This window comes from Pyxicephalus adspersus, chromosome 3, assembly GCF_032062135.1.
Source record: "Pyxicephalus adspersus chromosome 3, UCB_Pads_2.0, whole genome shotgun sequence".
Lineage (NCBI taxonomy): Eukaryota > Metazoa > Chordata > Amphibia > Anura > Pyxicephalidae > Pyxicephalus > Pyxicephalus adspersus.
The window spans coordinates 142,458,744-142,479,692 of record NC_092860.1 but is presented as its reverse complement, the minus strand read 5'-3'; positions in this window follow the sequence as shown (position 1 = coordinate 142,479,692).

The following is a 20,949-nucleotide window of genomic DNA, read 5'->3' as shown; positions in this document are numbered from 1 at the left end:
GGAAGCAACAGATTGGTGGAAAACAAGTAGGACTTTGGTGATCAGGGGAAAAGCTGTAAATTGAGATTTGCTATTTATTTGGTATATCCAGCAGAAAAGTAATACTATTGCTTTATTCACTAATACAAAGACACTCTTAATAAAAATGCAAATTACTTAACTTATTTAAAGTTTAATTTAATTTATTAAAAATAACAAGACTCTTCAAACTCAGGTGTCTCTGTTCATTCATGAATTCTTATTCTCCATCATATTAAAAAAACATATCCACAATTATTTTCCATTGTTACATAAACAGCAGTGAGCAATGATTTAAGAGTTTCCACATATTTTCCCAGATGCTTTCAAATTGAAATTCATTTTGCAGTAGCAAATACCTTTAGTTGTCAACCCAAAAAAATTCTTTGTGCCCCTATCCAATTTAGTTTTTCTTGCTTTTTCTTTTAATGAATACAGTAAATATAACAGTAACCCCTTTCTACATTGAGTGAACATCGGTAAATATTATAAAGCCTGGTATAATCAGGTGAGATTCAAACTTTTTGCTCTCCTAGGCCAGCTAGCTTGGACCACAAGAACAAAGAAAAGTGAAATGAGAGAGAGTAGGAGAGGGGGAGAGAAAATGAGAGGTAAGAGAGGAGGAGGGGGGAGAGAGAGAGAGAGGGGGAGAGAAATGGGGGGAAATAGGAGAATTGAAAGAGAGGGGTAGGGTAAGGAGAAAAAGCAGGCCTGAAGCAATAAGATGGACGAAGGGCCTCATGACAGGGGGAGTAGAGAAGGCTGAGCGTTGGGGGGTTAAAAGTTCAAGTAAGGAGGCCGGAGGGAAGAAGAGGGGTAAAGGGGCCTCAGGACAGGGGGAGTAGAGAAGGCTGAGGTTGGGGGGGTGCTGTGGCCAATTTGTTCCCAAAAATGTGTAATGGTCTTTCTTGTTTGCTTGTTAAGTGGATTTTGGAGGTGGGGGAATTAATTGGTGATGGCAGAGAGGACTTCCTATGCTGTACTCTGGTCAAGAGATGGAGAAGAGAGAGGGGGGGAAAAGAGAGAAAGAAGCAGGAATTGGAGTGAGAGAGTGAGGGGGAATAGGATAAAAAGACATACAAGGGAAAGGGTGACAGAGAAGAAGATAGGAATAGTAGAGAATGGGAGAAAGACAAGGAAAGTGGAGAAAACGGTAGAAAGAGAGAAGATAAAGAAAGATGAAGAAACGAGAGAAAGAGAGGGAGAGTGGAAACAGACAGGGAAAGGGGATGAAAAGTGTGAAAGAGAGAGGGGAGAGACGGGGGGGAGAGAGAGGGAGGAAGAGAGGAGAGAAAAGCCAGAGAAAGAGACGAGAGAGTGAAAAGGGAGAGACAGAGAAGAGGGGGTAGGAAGAGAGAGGACAGAGCAAAGAGACAAGATAGATGGAGGAGGAAAAAAGAGAGAGAGAGAGGGAGTAAAGAGAGGGAGAATGGAAGAGTACTTCTTTCAATACAAATGGCATCCTGCACATATCTCTGCACTGTATGGGACTTCAGTATATTTACTTTCACTCTGTGCTTCCTGTTACTGTAGAGCTTATTACTTATTACTCAGCGGCAACAGGTTTCAGTTCTACACAGAGATGTTGGTCATCGATGTATAGAGATAGTGGTCATGCCGCCCTAGGCTTTGTGAAAAATCTGGCCCTTGGTGCAATTAAAGCATACCTAAACATAAGAACAAAAAAGGAATATATTGCACCTCACCAGATGTAGTAGATGCATTAATATTTTGAAGGCTGTTTTGCCCTTATTTACCTTATTTATCAGCCCTGTTTTGGGGTTTGCTACACTTACTGTCCTGTAAATTTTGGGCAGGAACGTATCCACCCCTGACAGCAGCTCTTTTGGTGCTATTTGGACTCTCTGCTTAACACGGTAGAAAGCTTTGTGTGATTAGAAAGGCTTTACTAAATATCAATAAAATTTTAATTTGCTTTTGACAATGCTCCACCAGCTTCGGGCCCACCGGAACAAGCAGAGCACAATCCATGTTTGCAAAGGAGTCAGTTAGCAAAGGTTTATTTTTCAGACAAGCCTAGTTAGGATAACACAATGAAATTCTAAGACAATATAATTATCAAGTTTTTTTCTGGATGTAGTGCTTTACAATAATTGTATTATCTTACTGTGAACCAGTTATAGAATGATGTGTAAATGATCTCCTACTGTTCAGGCAGAGCTCCTAGAAATCATTTGCACTGGCTGGACATACTTAATAAACACTTGAAATAATAATGATAAAAATAGCTGTGTGGTATATATGCCACAAATACCAGGTTGCAAATAAATGGCTCTCACATGCCTGACCTTTATATGTGCTAGTGATATACAAGCCTGAGTTACACCGGTGGAAAATTCTTCAAGCTGGAGCTCAAAACTAATAAGGAGACAAAACAAAACACAAAAAAAGTCACGCCAAGCATTATTATTTAATCTTGTAATGTTTTGTTCTATAGTTTGTAGATGAAGTCAGATTAGCTGGATAACCGTTATACATATATTATAATGTATCAGACTAGGAATCTGGTATTTAATAAAGGCTCAGCAAGACATGTTCATGAAATGATGGATAATAAAGACCCAGGAGCCAATCATCCCATTTATTGTATAATTAAATCTTGGCATTTTGTTGCACCCTCTATTTAGATTTACGTTCCACCTTTCAGAGTACCCCTAGCCATTGTGCTTTTGAAGGATTAAAAAAACATACAGAGAGTGGACAGAACCCTGGATTTTAACAAGAGGACAACGGACTGGATGCTTTGTTGGACAAATACCTGGATTATTGTGATTCTGTGACAGCACGTTCTGTAGACCTCCTAGGATCAGGGTTGAGTCCCTCTCTGTATGGTGTACCTTCCTCCTTTTTTCATTCAATTAAAAGGGTAAAATGGCAAAGGGCTTTTCTTGGGACACGTCACATGATAGTAGCATCCATTGTGTTTCTCCCCAGCTTCCTTTCCCATTCTTCTTCCGGGGGGCCTAAGCCAGTTTGTACTCCTTCTTGGCCTACATTGTCTGGCTCTCAGGTAATTCCAAATCTCTCAGACTACTTTACTGGTCATGGAGATGAAAAGACAATCTCTTCCCACCCCTGTGGTGTTCATAAAATAGACGACAAAGCTGCTCTATTGGTTTAGCTGTTTTATAGGCTGAAATGTTCAGTCTTTGAATACTAAACTCATATGGTAGCTCAGAGGGATGATTAACAAGAAAATGTTTGGGTCCCCTAATATTTTCTTCATTCAGAATATTCGGTACAAGAAGGTACTGTTCATACTGGTCAAAATATGATTCATATCAGATTTGTCAATGTTAGACTAAGGACTCTCTTTCTAAAACAAAGATTTTGACATTCCTTCCAGTTTCTCATGTGGGAATTTTCCCAATCCATGTGTTTCAATACCAGTAATCAATTACAACTAGGGAATGTTTGAGGGATATCAGAGTCCTTGCTTTATAACTAGAGCCCTAAATGTAACCCTAAAAGAAGGTAATTGGGCAATAAGGGTCTGGAAGTAGAAACCTATGAATTTGGCTAACATTTCCTAGACCCCAACATACCCAGAAAGAAAGGTGTAAAACCGTTATTGGTCTATAGAAATCCATAAATTACTGAAAATATTGGAAACTACATTAATGTATTCTGGATTGTATGTTGTATTTCATCCATTCCTAATCCTGAAGTTACATACACATGTGCAATAATTGTCATTGGAAAACGAATGATTAATGAGCGATTGCTCGATGATCGTTAACAAAAAAATGCACAACGACTGGCCAACACCAACGATGAACGAGGAATGTCGTTGGACACGAACGTCCATCCCAACTAATTTGATTGGGCAAGGATCGTTCGCTATCCATTGTGTGCACAGTGTTTCAGTGATCGTAGATGGCTCTGCAGTACACTTTCTCTGGTACATGTCACTTCTTGCATTGTTTCAACGATCGTATCTAGCGTGTGTACATTATTGGTGGATTATATTTAAACGATCATATTGTTACAGCATGTACAGAATCATGTACTATTCAATCATGCAAAAAATAATAAATAATTTTTTCAATGGGATGTTGTTTAGAAAATTCATATGCAACTTTGTTGCTGGGAGGACGGTTGAAAGATGAGAAATGTATCACAAATGCATGCCACACTCCCAGTTTTTGGAACACATCTGTTTGGTGTAAGAGCCTGGTAGGTCAAAAGAGCACCTCAAGGGGGCGTGGCCTGGCCGGCTAGAGCGATGGCTGTGTGAGTCCTGAGCTCTGCAGACGCCGATCACCATCCATTGCATCCTGGGCGCAATTCTACTCACCCATGGGCAAACAGCGTAAGGCGAGGGTGGGGAGGTATCCCCCTACGCCTGCATCACAGCAGCAGTCCGTTCAGCCCTCCATTCGGGCTTATATCCAGGATCCCTCGCCGGCTCCTTCTCCGGCTTCTAAGATGGCGCCGGCGGCCTCCCCGCACACGTGGCTGCGGGGAGAGGACGAGCAGGACTCGGATCTGACAGGGAGAGAGCAGAGGATGATTGCCTGCTCCCCTGATGGCAGTGGCTCGGCGGCCTCCTCATCTTCTGGCCCGGATTCGCCAGCGTTGGAACCGGTGAGTCCTGCAGGCTACCCTAAGTCATACTCCCACGCAGTCTCTCCAAGTATATTGGCCTCCTCAGTTGCTGATCCCCAAGACCCATCCACAGGGCACAGAGAACCTGCAACTAACAATAAAGGGGATATATCATCCACACAAGGCACAGCTAGAGAGGATTCCAGGGAGATTTTAGCCTTGGACTTTCCCTCAAATACCTCAGATGCCCCCCTTTTGAATTCATCTCTAAGCACTCAAAGAGCACATTGATTCCTACTAAATGGAAGTCTCCTTCTCCTCCCTCCATGGAGAACCTTTACACAAGGATCCAAGAAATACGCCTTATGGAATACCTTACAGCTCTCCTTAGAAACACGATGGCCAAGTTTGAAACAGTTTGGGAAGCTTGGGATCATTTCTATGCTAACCTGTCCAGATGACCCCCCAATGATTTTCTACTTATTTGATAGTGTCACATCACCCACACCTTGTTTTCCCCACCCTTCTACCTTCTGATGTTTGAATACAAAGTTTGTTTAAGACCTGGTTATTGTAATTCTCAAAATCTGTAAACGCTATGTCTTAATTTCACAGTTCTGTTATGTGTTAATGCCTTCTTTGTCTTTTTTTTTTTCTTGTATTCTGTTGAAATAATTCTTAATAAAAACACAATCTCAAAAAAAAAAAAAAAAGAGCACCTCAAGACTCATTGGTACCTTGGTGGGTTCTTCATACTTGTTTATTTTTGTGAATAAACAATGTTTCAAGTTTTTTTGTTCATTTTGTGGGATTATGTGAAGCTCAATCCACTTTCTGGCCCTTCTTGAAGGCTGGCCTTTTTCTCAAGTTCTTCTCGTTGTAGGTGATGGTTGTCTAGTTGGCACCAGGACCTTGGTAGCCTTATGTTGCTGGCAGGTTCTAGTTTCAAGTTTCAAGTCAGATTAAAAATATGGTGTCTTCAAGCTTCAGATATCGGTCTTCTGGACAGAGCAGTTACCTACTAGAGAACATGTTTTTCCCATTGCATTGAGGATTTGGACTGTCCCCCTAATGTCACAATGTGGTATAGTTGGACTTTCTCCAGCTTGCTCCTGTGTGATTACCTTCATCTTGCCATTCTCTCTGTTTTTTTTTACAGTCCCTAATGCTTTTTTGTGGGCATCTGGTCCCACATCTCTTTAATTGGATTCTGTTCCTTAGGAGGTGCGTTCATACCATTGGACAGTTTCCTTTCTGATTAAAGCCTTAAATAATATATCCTTCAGGTGGCTTGATTTACAGGCAGGGGTTTTCCTCTTGTGCCTGTTGAATGCTGCTCTGTGCACCTCTCACCCCTCACAGCTGGACTGCTTTTTGATATCCCAAAGACACAAAACTGCCTGTATCTGTCAGCTGTAAAATCTTGTCTTAAAATCCTGCTCTTGGAGACCATTGAGGAACATATGTCCCTTCCCTCTGTGTTTATGATCATGCTCTTAGTTCTGCTTGCTGAAAACTGAGGCATGTTGCAGTGTGCAATCTGCTGACTGTGTTTACCTTGTTTTGGGGATTAGCACATGTGTTACCAGTTTATAATAAAAACATTGTCAGATGTTCTATGCTTCCTTACTCCACAAAAAAAATATTTTATATCTTCGTTCCAAGTGGAAAGATTTCCCATTCCTTCCTTGATTCCCCTAATTATACTTTATTTTGTCTTATTTCTTTGTATTAGCATGTTAAAATACAATGTTATCTATTGGGTCTTCCTTAAACCTATTAAGTCACATGCACAGTTCATTCTCCTCTAACCATGGGTACGGATCAACTTCTTCAGTGTAACAATCTGCAACCACCAGGAACAGATCACCTTTAATCCTACAAACAACGTCCAGTGATCTTTAATATGGTAGCAAATACTAATGGGAAACAATTTTGCACTGGATAAGAAAACAAAGGATAAGAAATCAAATGTTGAGTTAGCTGTTTTCCTACAATTAAATGTTAAAATGGAACTTTAACAATTGGCTTTTTGATCTCCTACAAACACAGTTAAAGTGACCACATGTAATGTAAAAGAAACTCTCTCCAAGGACATCTTATTGGTCGAACTTTTTGGGTAATAATGTCCCCTTTGTGATTGTGGACCCAGTTCTACATGCAGACAGGGGGCACTTTATTCAATGATATTGTAAACAGCAGGAAGAACAGATCTTCTAAACTTCTGACATTTTAACGATTAACTCCAGACATACAAGTATTCCACAAATAAAACACACATATGGGGGCTGTTTTTTCTGTCCACAGATTTGTGTTTGTGTTTATCGATTCCTGCAATTTACAATGGTCACACTGTAGCCTTTGTCAGGGAGGACAGAGATCTGATTTTTCTCTACTGACATTCAATACCACAGCTGGATGACTCCACTAACTTGTGAATGGGCCGTAAAGGAGGAGCAGAACACCAACAGGGTGTCTCTGTATCACTTTATTCTTTTCTCCAGTAAGTATGCTCCCTATTGACACATATGCACCCTCAGCAGAACTGACTGGATCCTTTTGCACCTTCTGCCTTTCAAAAACGAACTTCCTCAAAAGTTCTGTTGAGAAGGAGGTCAGGTATTCACAGTTTGCAATTAAAGAAAAAGTTTAGGGGGCTATTTTTGATTGAAACATTCACTGCCAGACAATCAATTACTGCCAATGAAAAACATTGACCTGGAAGTTTCTCCACCAGGATATGTTTTAGTGACTGTCAGATTCCCTGTTTTATAACTAGACCCCCGAATGATGTAGCTCCGGGGTCGGCAAACTTTTTGGACTACTAGGCCATTTCAAGAGGTCAAGAAGGCACACTAGGCCAGAAGAAACAAGGTGTCCAAGGTTTTTTCCAACTGTGACTGCAAGAGAGCGACCTCAGTCTTCCGCTCATCCGCGGTGTAGTCCCTGTACGAGTACGCGTGCTTCGCATCAAAATGCCCCTTGAGATTCGACCACTTAAAAGTGCTGTTGGTGTTGTTGCACACTAAACATAGGGCTTTGTTGCCACGTTAGACGAAGAATAATTTGTCAGTCTGTTCTGGGCTGAAGACACGACGTTCGAGGTCAACCTTCCGGAGACTGGTAGCTGCGCATTGCTTCTGATCTTTGGGCATAGTAATTGGGGTTACTGTGCAGGAACTCGATGATATTGCGGGAACTCTCGATAAGGTGACGATTCAATTGGGCCAGATCCAACATTTAATAACTAGGGGGGAGTTAGGCTGGACAGGAATACTGGCTAGGCCGTATCCGGCTTAACGGAAAGAATTTGCCTACCTCTGATGTAGCTGAAGTTTAATTCGCTTACATTTTGCTTCCCCCTGTCTCAACAAGATAATAAAATTTTAAATTAAACACTTTTATTTTGACTACGCATGCAATTTGAAATGCCTTCATGAGTGTATGGCATTATGGAGGAATAAGCATTACTAGGCAGGCTGTGTTTGCATTACCACATGCTGCATGAATCTGTGCTTTTTTTCATCTCCATGGACTAAACGTCCACTTTAAGGCCCCTAGTGAATAGGTGATGTGTCCCTCTAGAGCAGAGTTACGTGACCTTTTTAACACAGGGAACCTTTTCGAAATAACTTTCCGGTCTTCAGGGATCCCCTGCTATATTTATTATATCTACAGGTCACAGTATATTAGTGTGGCGGTCAGTAGGAAGTATGCTAGTGGGAAGAACGTTATCCTTACAAATAGCCAAAATGACCATTGGTATCGATTAAACTCACCTGAGAAGCAAAAATTGCTAATTACTCAAGGAAACCTTAGGGACCTTTGGAGGAACCCTGGTTGAAAAACACTGACCTAGAATAACACTAGGGAATTCTATGAATTATGTACTGGCTTCTCTTGTCAAGTTTAAAGAGGAATTAAACTCACGTCTTCTCACTCAGTTGTTGGTGCTGACGTCTTCTTCAGGGTTTGATTCATTATCTATCTGGATTGGCTAGGCCGGAATGGTGTAACAAATTTGTTAATTTATTCCCAGGAACCAGTTATGCCAGGATCAAATACTGAGTTATGTGTACATTTAACACAAAATTGCAAACAGGCAGATAAGTTTGTTTTACTGCAGAAGGGGCAATTTGTGGTTCTTCAGCAATAAAGAGTTATCTGCTCATAATTTTTTCTTTAGTTCCACAACAATCTGCTTTCCTTTTCAAGGATACAAAAGCCAGTGGGAAAGATGTGTCAGTCATGACTATATACTTTTATATTTCCCATCAATTCCATGTTTTCACACTTCATAAGAAACTTTATGAGCAAACATATCCCCAGTTGACATGCCAATGTAATTTTCGACCACAAAGTCAAAGTCTGGTGAAATGATGATGTCATTAAACCCCTCCAATTACTCACACCAGATCGTTTTAATTGGAGTCTGCAGAAAATGCTTGTAACATGAAATGTAAAATGTAACACCTCTCCGGTAACAGGATGGCTGTTATTTTCCATCAAACCTTTCCATCAGCTGCAACTCAAAATTCCATTTCTAAATTGTAACTGAGTATATATATGAAAAATATTAATTTCTTCAGTGGACATCTGATTTTCATGTTGAGGAAACACTTGTTTAACCGCTAATCCTTTCCCCACCTTCCAAAACGTGTCTCACAATGTGTTCCGCAGTTTCCTTCTTTGTTGCCAAGAAAGTAGAAGAGCTTATTGTGCAGCAGTTATATTACCTATGAAATCAGTTTTTTGGGGGAAGGATAATTGACCATAAAAGGAATTAAATGTAGATGTAAATCAAATCATGCAAATCTTATACACTTTAACCTTTTCCATATTAAACAACCTAATAATAGCTTGTATATATTTTTAAAATATTTATCGAAAAATGTCCATAAATCCTAACAGGCTGTGACTGCCAGGGTTAGAGGACCTGCTCTGCAATGGGGGCATCCATGATTGTCAAGGATGTTTAGAACCTGTTTGCAAAAAATTGTGCCTGCTATTGACTATGGAGTGGGGGTCCCCTATGACCACCAAAGGGTTTACCAGTGTCACTTACTCAGCAGCCTGGCCATCTTGTTCTTGTTCCAAGGTGTTTGTGTTCCACATCTCTAGCATCAGCGTCTTTCCCACTTCCTCCACTGTTCTATGTTGGAATGTAGTGAAATATTCCTAGTTTAAGAATTTGGTAAATAAATATAAATTTTTTAACCACAGACTGTATTTCTAGCCTCCTTGGGTTTATTTAAAGGTCTCTCATGCAAAGTCTACATTAGCGGTAAATGAACAGGCATATGTTTGCAGTTGCCCAGAATTTAGCTTTAGGATGTTCCAGTATGACCTGTAGGCCTTCGGAGATAAATTTCCCACCATGCACTTTGTTTTAGAAGAAAGAAAGGGAATGTCACATTAGAAGCAGTTAACTTTACGAGTTACCATCTTGAGAACACATTTTTCAAAAATTGTGGACCTATAAAACAGCTTTCCAGATGCATAATTTAACAAGCAGAAACGAACAGATAACTGCAAATTGTGTAGCCAAGTGGACAGTGGAGGATGCAGTGATTCCCAGAAAGGGATTAACAAGGAAAGATGACCCTGTTATATTATAGTGGAATATAATGGGAATGAAATTTTGGTTTTCAGCGAAAATAAAGGACATAAAATGAAATTCATTAACTAGCTAAAAATGTGGAAAAGATAATTGTCTCAAAACAAAGCATTGATCATGACCTCAAAAAACTCTCTGTACTTATTCTGTTTATTGCAAAACTTCATTTTAACCCCCTCTTATCCTTTTTTGTATTTACCAAGTATCCATTGTATATTAAAAATATTTGTTTTCTTTAAAGGATCCTCCATGTCTTTTCTCCTAGAGAATAAGCTATGACAATGTTTGGAAAAAAACAGCAACCAAAGTTTAGTTGGGGTTAGGACAATCTCCTCTGTGAAGATAATTCCTATACATAGAAAATGCCATGACAATGTCCTCTGACACCCAAAGCGATGATAGTTCTAAGATAGGGCCTTCTAGCACCCAAGCTGAAGGACGTTTTGGGACAAGAAATAAAACGTCTAAGGTTTAGTTAATGATAGGATAATGTCCTCTAGCACCTAAAAAAACTTTTTGAAAATGAAAACTTTTCCAGGAACTTGTCCACTAGAACAGCAATCGCCAACTGGTGGTCTGTGAGAAAATGTTGGTGGTGAGTGGCTTTGGGTGGTGCACCCCCGAGCGGGGTCAAGAGAATGACCCTGCTGGGGGGTACACCGGCCAGAGCCTTGGACCATGTTCTCTGTATAGATCGCAGGCTCCGGGAAGTGGGCCGGTTGTGTCTCTCGATGGGAGAGTGGGCGGTTTATGGCATCATGACATCACTATGGGGCTCCAAGTTTCTTCCCCTTTGAGTGACACCTGGCTCCCCGCTCATGCGTGGTCCAGAGCCGGTAAATTTAGTGGTCCGTGGGTACGAAAAGGTTGGCGACCACTGTACTAGAACCCAAGGAGAAGACAGCTTCACGAAAATTCTTTAGAAGTGAAGTTGATCATAGCACTGAAACAAGGTCAAAAGGCAAAAATAGTGCTGGCTAAATGTCCTCTTGCATGAAAGGCAAACATGGTTCCAGGTCAGGGTGCTCAAGAACCAAGACACTGAAGGTGCTAAGTGCCTTTATTGAAGATAATTATGGGGCAAAGTTACTTACCACTCATGATAGGCCTAGGCAATACAGGATAGGGTCCTTTAGCCAGGCAAAGATAACAAAGTGTGTTGAAACCTATAAACTGGAGTAAAAGCCACAAATGTGCTACAAAATGGCCTTGCGTAAGTTCCAACACTTGCCTTATTTGCTAAATCTGCTTTCAAAGGTGGATAAAAAGTAAAAACAATCTACTAAATAATATAAAAAGAAATTAGTGTACTAAATACTATTATAACATGCATTAAAACAGGACTATAGCTAAAAATGTGTTATCAGACAAGTTTAAACAGATTGTTTATGCCTCTTCTGCCAAAAGAAAACTCTTTTGCCTGACTTCTAGCAACTTTTTGTGTACCCAAAGATAAGTGGCATAGTGTGCAAGCTGAGATTTCATGCTGTAACTGGTCTCTATATCACTGAATGTTATATAGTACATATACAATTTTGTTCTCTTTTTTTTTTCTTTTGTGTAATATACATATGATGTCAAATCAAATTAAACAAGGGCCTTTTTGCATAGTTGGTTGTTAATATGTTTTTTCCGCCTACTTTACCTCTGTTGTAATTTTGACATCCCTTAAAGACAAATTAAACTCAAAAAAAAAAACTGCATAGAGCAACTGTGGGTGTTAGCTATACTAATAACGCCACATTCCTTACGCATTTACTTATTCCTGTGTCTCGGTAATGCTAATGTACTGTGACCTGTCCATACAATAATTATTAGCAGGAGTTCCTGGAGACCTTTTAGGAAAGAATGACAGAAATTGTATTAACACACTTTATTTTGATTGACTTACCACCAATTTCCTATTATAGCTTATAGTCTATAGCATCTGAATATTTGTGTGCAATCCACTAAGCACCAGACGTTGACCACCCTGCTGGGACCCCCCCATAATCTAACAGACCTAATCATACAGAACTACTCACAACTTCAACACTGTGTGATGAGACATGTGGCTGGTAATTACTTATTACAGATGTGGGAGAGCGGGAAATTGGTTTCCATTTAAGAAAAACAGGTATCTTAAAGCGTTTTAAAGAAAAAATATAAAAATGTGAAGAAACAGGGCTATAAATAGAAAGAAAAATGTGCGCCTTCAGTTGGCTTTACTAGTTTTGGGGAAGTTCCCCAGTTTTAGACACTGAACTGTCTGGCTGAGGATAATAATATTTTTTACACTAGGGATGTTTCTAGCTGACTGATTGGTTATCTCTTCCTGTTGATAGGAGTATCTCATTGCATGCAGTAGTAAGTTAGGCTCAACCAATGATTGACTATTGGATATCCTCATAGCCTATGGGGAAATTGGTGCCTAAGAAGATGGGTTGTTGCTCAGGGACGAGGATTTGGAAATTTCCAGTAAGAATACAGGCATGGGATAGTGAGTAACAGAATGTGTGCAACCTTCCATGCCTAGGTGGGTTTAGGTCTTCTTACCTTGTTAGACAGGAGGTGAAAATATGGACAGGGCCTGTTTCAGTATTGGTCACCCACCTGAAGGGAAAAAGCCCATGTAGAGTGCTACAGGGCGTTAAGATGTTCGGAGAAGTGGACTACGCTTTGGAGAAGTGTGTGGAACCAGTAGTATGGCAAGGGCATGGAGGGAGTTCCCTGGAAGGCAGATCAGAGCTCATTTGAGTTTATGGTAGATGAATGGGCCTGATGATGTTTACTTCTTTGAACTGTAAGTCATTGAATTCTTGTGAGACATTCTGAGCCCTTTTCCCACTATTCTGCTGTTTCAGTTGCTCAGTAAACCCCAAATTAAACTTCTAGACCGAGCCTGTGTTTTTTGCCCAACCCAAAAACTCAATCATTACAATATGGTTGAGTGCTACATCTGAATTGTAAGACAAAATCCTATTTTTTATTGTAGGACTGGTTACAGAAACCCATTTATTGTATATCTGTAACAATAGTTGTACCCATGTGTCACTTTGTGTGCTGCAATGTACTTCCAACAGTGTAAATTCAGCTTAAACATCGTTCTATATAAAAAAAAGCTGCAATTTAGAAGTAGGTATGGGTATGTGTCTATTTTACAGTTTGACATGTCTGTCTTCATGTGTTTTTGACCCTGCTACAACCTTCAATAAAGACACATGACCATTTTTACTCAGTACAAATAGAATAGTTTTAAATGTTACAGATAACACGGTATGTTTATATTCTTCTGATTCATCTTAGACCACCGGCATACAAAATAAAACAAATGTCTACAGCACCAAACATTTTTGTCTAAAAAGATAAACTTTAAAAAGTCATCCATCACAATCTAAAAGGAAAAAAGAATAGAGACATGGTGTGTAAGACTCCACATTCATCTTATTTAGCCAATTAGACCAAAGTAAATATACAGGCAGAGCATCCTACAAAGGGCCCTGGATTAAGATGATTATGTCTGGGTATTAGTGGTATGCCCTACAGATGGTGGTAATTTCTATGACGTCAAAGGCATAATAAAAGCAGCCAATATAATGTATGATAATTGAAAAAGTAGAATAGAATAGAATAGAATACAGACCTCTGGCATATAACATTAATCTGATCAGTAGGCTGTGATGCTCTATTTGGTAAACAAGAATCATTTTTTTAAGACCTTCTCCTTGCCAGGCATTGATTTCATCTTTCCATTCATCTTATTGTCCGTGTCATTGCCTTGTTATTTAGTTTAACTTTATTACTTTTTTAAAATGATCAATAACAGAGAGCTATTATAGTACATATCACAAACTAAAACAACCTAAACGTGAACCTAACCTGGCCTAAAACGTGGCTCAGGTAACATTAGTGCTTATGTGCAGGTATCCTAAGGTACCTGCAGGTAACTGTGTTAGTCTAGATCCTTTGGAACCCAGGCTGTACATAGGGCTGTCACCTAACTCAAAGTCAAGAACACCCCCCACCCCAACTTCAGCCTTTAATGCCAACTGAGGCCCAAGGTTTGACAAATGAATGACAAGAGTTGGGGCTTCAAGGTAGTCTTCACCACCTGGTAGAATATACAGCCAAATAAAGTGTTGTAGGGAGGTAAAGGAGGCATTTAGCATGAAGAACTACATCAAGGTAGCTCTGAGTTCCACAAAGTTCCACCATGCCACTTTGAACAACCTCCATCCCCTTGTTACTGTACCAAAGTAAAATAATGGACCACATATTAAGAGAAATAGGCCCAGCAGTCGTATAATATACAAGTCTGAAACATATAACCATATTCTGAGATATATATGCTCAACAGCAATAAATTACCATAGAAAAATATGAAATAAGAAAAAAATAACTTATGAAACCTTTCTAGGCTTCAGGAAGGCATTATCAACGTTGAACATAAGACCTTTGAAATCTACTATGACACTGGTATTTTTGGTTCCCAGCTGCAGTGCACCACATAGGGGTTGATCTCAATTCTCCATAGACCCACCCTGGTCCTATCACCTGTTCATTACCATTTTACCATGTAACTTAGAGGACACTACACTGAAGATAGGTCTTTCTAACTGCTCACCAACACCTCCAAAGCCATTGGCGTCTAGGACCTTAACAGCACATCAACCTTGATACACTGGCCCAATGAACCACCCCAAACAGACCCAAGGGGTGGGATGGCAATAGGCTTTCTATTCTTCAGGCAAGCTGACTTCCTTTTCCTCCATACTTTCCATACCTATTATAAATCTCACCACCCAGCTTCTCCCCATACCGATCAGCTCACTAACTTTTCCATTACTCTAAACACACTTTCTTTAACCATCTCTTATCTGTCTTCCCTGCCATGTAGCTCTGAATCTTTTCATTTTCTTTTTCAGCTTATTTTCATTCCTGTCAGCCAATATTGATATAATAAAGTGACCTGTTTACAAGGGGCAAGTATGACAACAATGAGGTAAATCAGGGGATAGGACAGGCTATGCTTGCTAGTGAGTATGACTGGGGATGGTGATCTAAGTCATTTTGCTCAGCCAGGTGTTTTTCCTAGCACATTGTACCTGATTTATTAAAATTCTCCAAGACTGGAGAAAATAGACTATCTTGGGTTAGCCTGAGTCATTCAGAAAACCTGGAATGGATTTCTAAAAATCATTTCCTATTATTTGACAAATGTTTTTGATCCTTGACTATATTCTTTTTTCATTTGCTGGGTCACCCAGGTTCTCCTATAATATTCTACCATCTAGGAGAGCTTTATTAAATCAGACCCACTGTGTCTGTAGTGTTGTATGTATATGTATCTCAGTTTGGGTTCATATTTCAGAACTGGTAAGGTAGCAAAGAAGTATGTCTATGGTATCTTAGATTGGATAGGTGGGATTTTCTTGCAATACTTTGTGTTTCCAGCCCCTGCCAGATAGGTAAAATGTAGTGTCTTTATTTTTGATGAGCATAATAACCAGGAAACTGGGGTCAACATAGGTACTAGCAACATACCCATACAGATACACTTCATTCCCTACTAAAATACAACACTACCAGCGACTAGATGGAGAGCTACAACCTGTTCGTGATCCCTTGTAGGAGGCTAGAAGGCTGAAAGTGGACAGCCTCCTATACAAAAATGGATAACTATATATAACTTAACTAGAACAATAATTATTAGCCAACATCTTTTTGAGAGGCTCTATATAAATAATATTACAATTAGATTTATAATAAAATGTTTGAGTACAATGGTTATCCTGCAGGAGTATTGAAAGGACTGGTGTGACCCACTGGCTGTAGGCAAATAATAGCTCTTTGGTCATTTTTTGGACATAAATGTCACAACTTCAGCAGTGGATTTATTTTTTATAGTGGCTTTTAGAATTTAGCTGATTATACTTTTTTGTAGAACTTATTCCTTTCCTATGCCATGTGAGTGACTCACTATACAACCTTTAGCTGTTACTGGATCTGGTTCTGGCATCAAGTGCTTCTTTTTCATTTTTTTCTTCACACCTCTTCCTTTATTCACAGCCCAGACATGTTCCAGCTCCCAACAAAGGCCAAATGGGAGTCAGTCTAACCAATGACACTGATGCTGGAAAACCCTGCAACATCACATGGAACCCATGATTCTGAGTGGGACACTGGCAACAGTGCTTGAGGGTGGGGGACTGAGAGAGGAGACAAATGATAACTAATAGTGAAATGCAAGTCACCTTGCTACCTTACTCTGTATTCCATAAGCAATTATGCCACAAGTCAAACCGGTTTTTCAGGTGATAATGGGTGGTGCTAAATCATCTACTCCATAGTTTCTCAACCTCTTTAATATGGAGAAACCCCATACTTCAAGGGAACCCCTTCTATCATCACTATATCCACTGATCATTGTACATTTTTGTGGTGGTTTGCCACCCCTAGCCAAAAACATAATTGGTTAAACTGGCCTAAAAGGTACTAATGGGTCATTGTTCAAGCAACCCCTAACAACATCTGGAGGAACCATTGGGTTCCACAGAGCTCTGGTTGAGAAAAACTTATCTACTGCCTTGTTTAGGGGACTTTAGTATAAGTATCTCCCCACTAGAGTTCCCAGACTTCACTAAAGAAAAAAATAAAAGTGGAAAAAGGCCTGGGAGTCATAAACTGGTCATTGCTCAAGGAACCCCTAACAAACTCTGGAGGAACTATTGGGTTCCACGGAGCTCTGGCTGAGAAACACTGATCTACTGCCTTCTTTAGGGGACTTTAGTATCAGTATCTCCCCACTAGAGTTCCCAGTCTTCACTATAGAAAAAAAAAAGTGGAAAAAGACCTGGGAGTCATAAATTGCTTATTGTTCAAGAAACCCCTAGGTATTGGGTTCCACGGAGCTCTGGCTGAGAAACACTGATCTACTGAGTTCCCAGTCTTCACTATAGAAAAAAAAAATAAAAGTGGAAAAAAAGCATAAGGTTCTAAAGCATAAGATAAACATTTTGCTTAGAGTAACATTTAAGGATACATCAGATAAGTTGGTAGCCAACACGTTTTAGGGACACATGGTTGGTGTTTAAAATTCCAACTGACCTTCCAAGGGCAGGTTCAGACCAATCCCAAAAAGTTCCCAGTGTCCGGCACCTTGGCTGCTGTTCGGTCACTTGCACCACAGAGCTGGTCATTAAGGAACCAATGTCTGCACATTTGACAGTTGGTACATTCATTCTCTATTGGGCTACCCTGATGTAGCATTTCCCCAGCGCAGTGGTTCACTGGCATAAGGAAGTAGTAAATGCGCTGCAACCTCATGACCAGTGTGGACATGAGATACACAAGCAGCAGAAATTTGAATATCGTTTTCTACCGTTTACAACTCTTGTTGGACAGCAGTTATTTTCTATTCAATGACCAGGGGCAAGCCTCATTTTTGTCCAAGAAAGAGCTGGAACATTCCTAAAATAACAACGTTATATAAAGTTTACCATCTCCCTCTCCCTCCCTTAAACACAGTTATTGAGCAACATGTAGATATATCAATGCAAGGATTCATTCTGCATACTTTCATCATATGGATAACAATGTATCGAGTGTCTCCTCCTTTGTGGAATATTATGTGTTCTCCCAGGACCAGGCATGCATTCAATTATATTAATATGAGAAGAAGCTGTGATGTTCCTACTCCGTTTTACTTACTGTCTTCCAAATACAACAATGCATTCTCATATGAGGAAATATGATACTTCCTCAGCATTATCAGACACCAACAGGTCATTATATTATTCCCTGAAAAAGAAAAAAAAAAGAAAACATTTATTGGTTCTCTGATCAATAATGATTCAGTATCAAGTTATTTTTAAAGCAGCTGTCCACATTTAGTAAATAAAATGCTCTCTTGGCTTCCCCGATGTATTGTTTCTCCGTATTGTTTATTAGCACAGTTCACAGAAGTCTTGTTTTAGAATTGGCCAGCAATTTTGCACAATTTATGTCTCTTGATTTATAGCTAATGCCTTTTGAGATTTTAGTCAACTATTCTTACCTTGTCTGCCCAAGATCCTAACACTGTAGAGTTTCCATTCTAAGTCATAACTATAATCTGCTGATAGGTATAGAGACCGGCAGGGGTATCGAGTCCAGGTAGTGTTCCAAGGAGAAATGTGAGTTTGAAAGATGAGGAAACCAGAACAAAGAGGGAGGCTGCTCCAGGTAGCAGCCGTACAATAGAGATCAAGTGAGCCACATGGAGAAGCCAGAGAGTGCATACTATGAGGTAGGGTTTTAAGGGAAGCCACCAGGAGTTCAGAGACTAGAATTTGGGCTTAATTTACCCATCCCCTCCAAGACAAGCCATACATAAATGCTGACCCCTTAACCCATTTCTTGCCTAAACCCTCTTCAATACAGAACCATTGGGCCTGATCTTTGTTAACAATGTTAGCCTAAGAAAGAAGAGATTGTGGCCTCTCCAATATCAGTAACTGCATCAAAGAGAACAACCTGAAGACAACAGAATGGTGAGAACTTTTATCCAGTGGTGAACTGTTTGTATTACCTTTACCTTCAGTGGATTTCCTAAAGGAAAGCTTGTTAGTTGTACCTCTTAATATAATGTTTTCACTCAGTTACAAATACATATTTTGGAGAATAAGCCAATCCAAAGTTTTTTGTTTTTTTTTGGAGGGGGGTAGTTTTTTCTAGTTATGCTCTTGTTTCTACAGTAAGATGTAACCAAAATGAACACACATTGAAAGCCAGTATATCTCATACCAGCAGCCTACTATAGCTCCTAACAATCCGTCTTTTGGACAGACAATCCCTCTTGAAGGGACAAACTCCTGGTAGCCCTCTTTTCTCATCTCATACTTTTCTCATACTTTAAATCTAATTTACAGACCACAATGAATAAATGTTCAATTTACCTATAAAAAGTGTTCTGAACTTGTAATCTAGCACTTAAATTATTATATTTGGATTTTTTGAATGGTATTATAAGGGAAAAGTAGGTTGGAACAATTTATCAATGGGATTAACCAACCATTTTAGAAATATTTTTTGGGTGTGGTGAGGTATGCATTTTTCTTACCTTCTCCAGGCTAAAGGTTATCCCACCTTCCTATATTAGAAAATATGGAGATATGCAGAATTTATAAGGCTGGTATTTTGTTTCTAAAAAAGATTTCAATCTTAGCCATATAATAGACCAGTGTTATTTTGACCTTTTCAAATAAGAAAACCCATAAAAAAATTTTCTGGTCTTCCGGGGAATACCTACTATAACTTTTATATCCACAACTACTATATTAGCTTGTTGGTCAATAGGAAGAATGTCTCCCTTAAAGCTGACCACTGAAATGTCCACCCTTACAAATAGCCAAAAAGATCATTGGTGTTGGTTATTCTGACCTGAGAGGTTGCAAGGAACCCCTAGCAACCTCTGGAGGAACCCTGGTTAAGAAAAACTGTGGTATACCCCAAAACCTTCCTTCTGAACATGAAGAATAAAGACATCATTTTCAATCCATCGTATCGAAAATTTTAAGTTAACGAAAAAAAGTCCGCAATTGCTTACACACATAAAACTCAGCCTATTGTGTAAGTATACAGCACACAAAGTCCAAATGAGATTCATAAGTGAGAGAAAATGGGAGGAGGTCTGACAGAAGGAGACGGAGAAAGAGTCTTCATCCAGGAAAATGACATAAAATATCTTTTATTCCCTCCAGCGTGGAAGACTGCTTCATTACTTTCTTATAGTCTTTTTCTGTCCATATTTCTAGAAAATGTGAAATGCAGATGTTATATTATGACAGTCCGCCTCTACTTGGAAATATGTGAAATTTTCTAACCAGTTCTTACATCACTTGTTCACATCCATCACTATTCTCAGACATTCTGCAGAATTTATTCGTAGAATTGTTTTTTTTTATTTAAATATATTTTTCATATTATAGAATTCATGGAACTTAGATAGATTATATTAGGCAAGAGAATGCCAGGAAAAGTGTAAAAAAAGATATATATGCTTTTGGTTTTTAAAGAATCAAATCATTTATTTCCGTTTAAATAATTTAACTCCATTATTTATTAATTACAGATTTATAACTGGAAACATAACATGAACTTATCGTTTTCAGTTCTAAAGTAGACTTTTCCTCGTTTTTTTTTTTAGATTAAAAGTAAATCTAAATTTAATCACTCAAATCTCTATATCATGTTGGAGTATATGGCAAACCATTTTTTCTACTTTTGGATAGATTGGAAATGAGTAAAACTTTTACTAATTTTCTAACTTCTTGGTTTGCAGACATTGGTATCACAAGACAGGAACTGATCGAAATATTTTACAGGAACACTAACAGAAATAAAAATTTAATAGGGGCTCTGGCCTCCCTATACTCTACAGAAGAAGAACAATTTTAATTCTGTCTCTGTACCTGTTAGGTAGTTACTGCCCAGAAACAGAGGGCAGAAAATAAGGTTAGATCTCTCCAATGGAGTCTTGGATAGTAGCTTAATTTTAACAAGGGTTCTAAGCCCCTTCTCCATGCAATCAAAAAATAAAAGCTTTGGCTATACATACATTTTACATTTTTTGCTCACTTTCTGTACTTTAGTATTGGTCAATGAGGGTGGCCATCATAGTGATGGACCAATATTCCATTTACTGAAGGCAGAAGGGGGTGGAGCTGGGAACAACTTACAAAAGTCGCTAGTTACATAAAAACACTTCTTTGGCTTCACCACTCCCA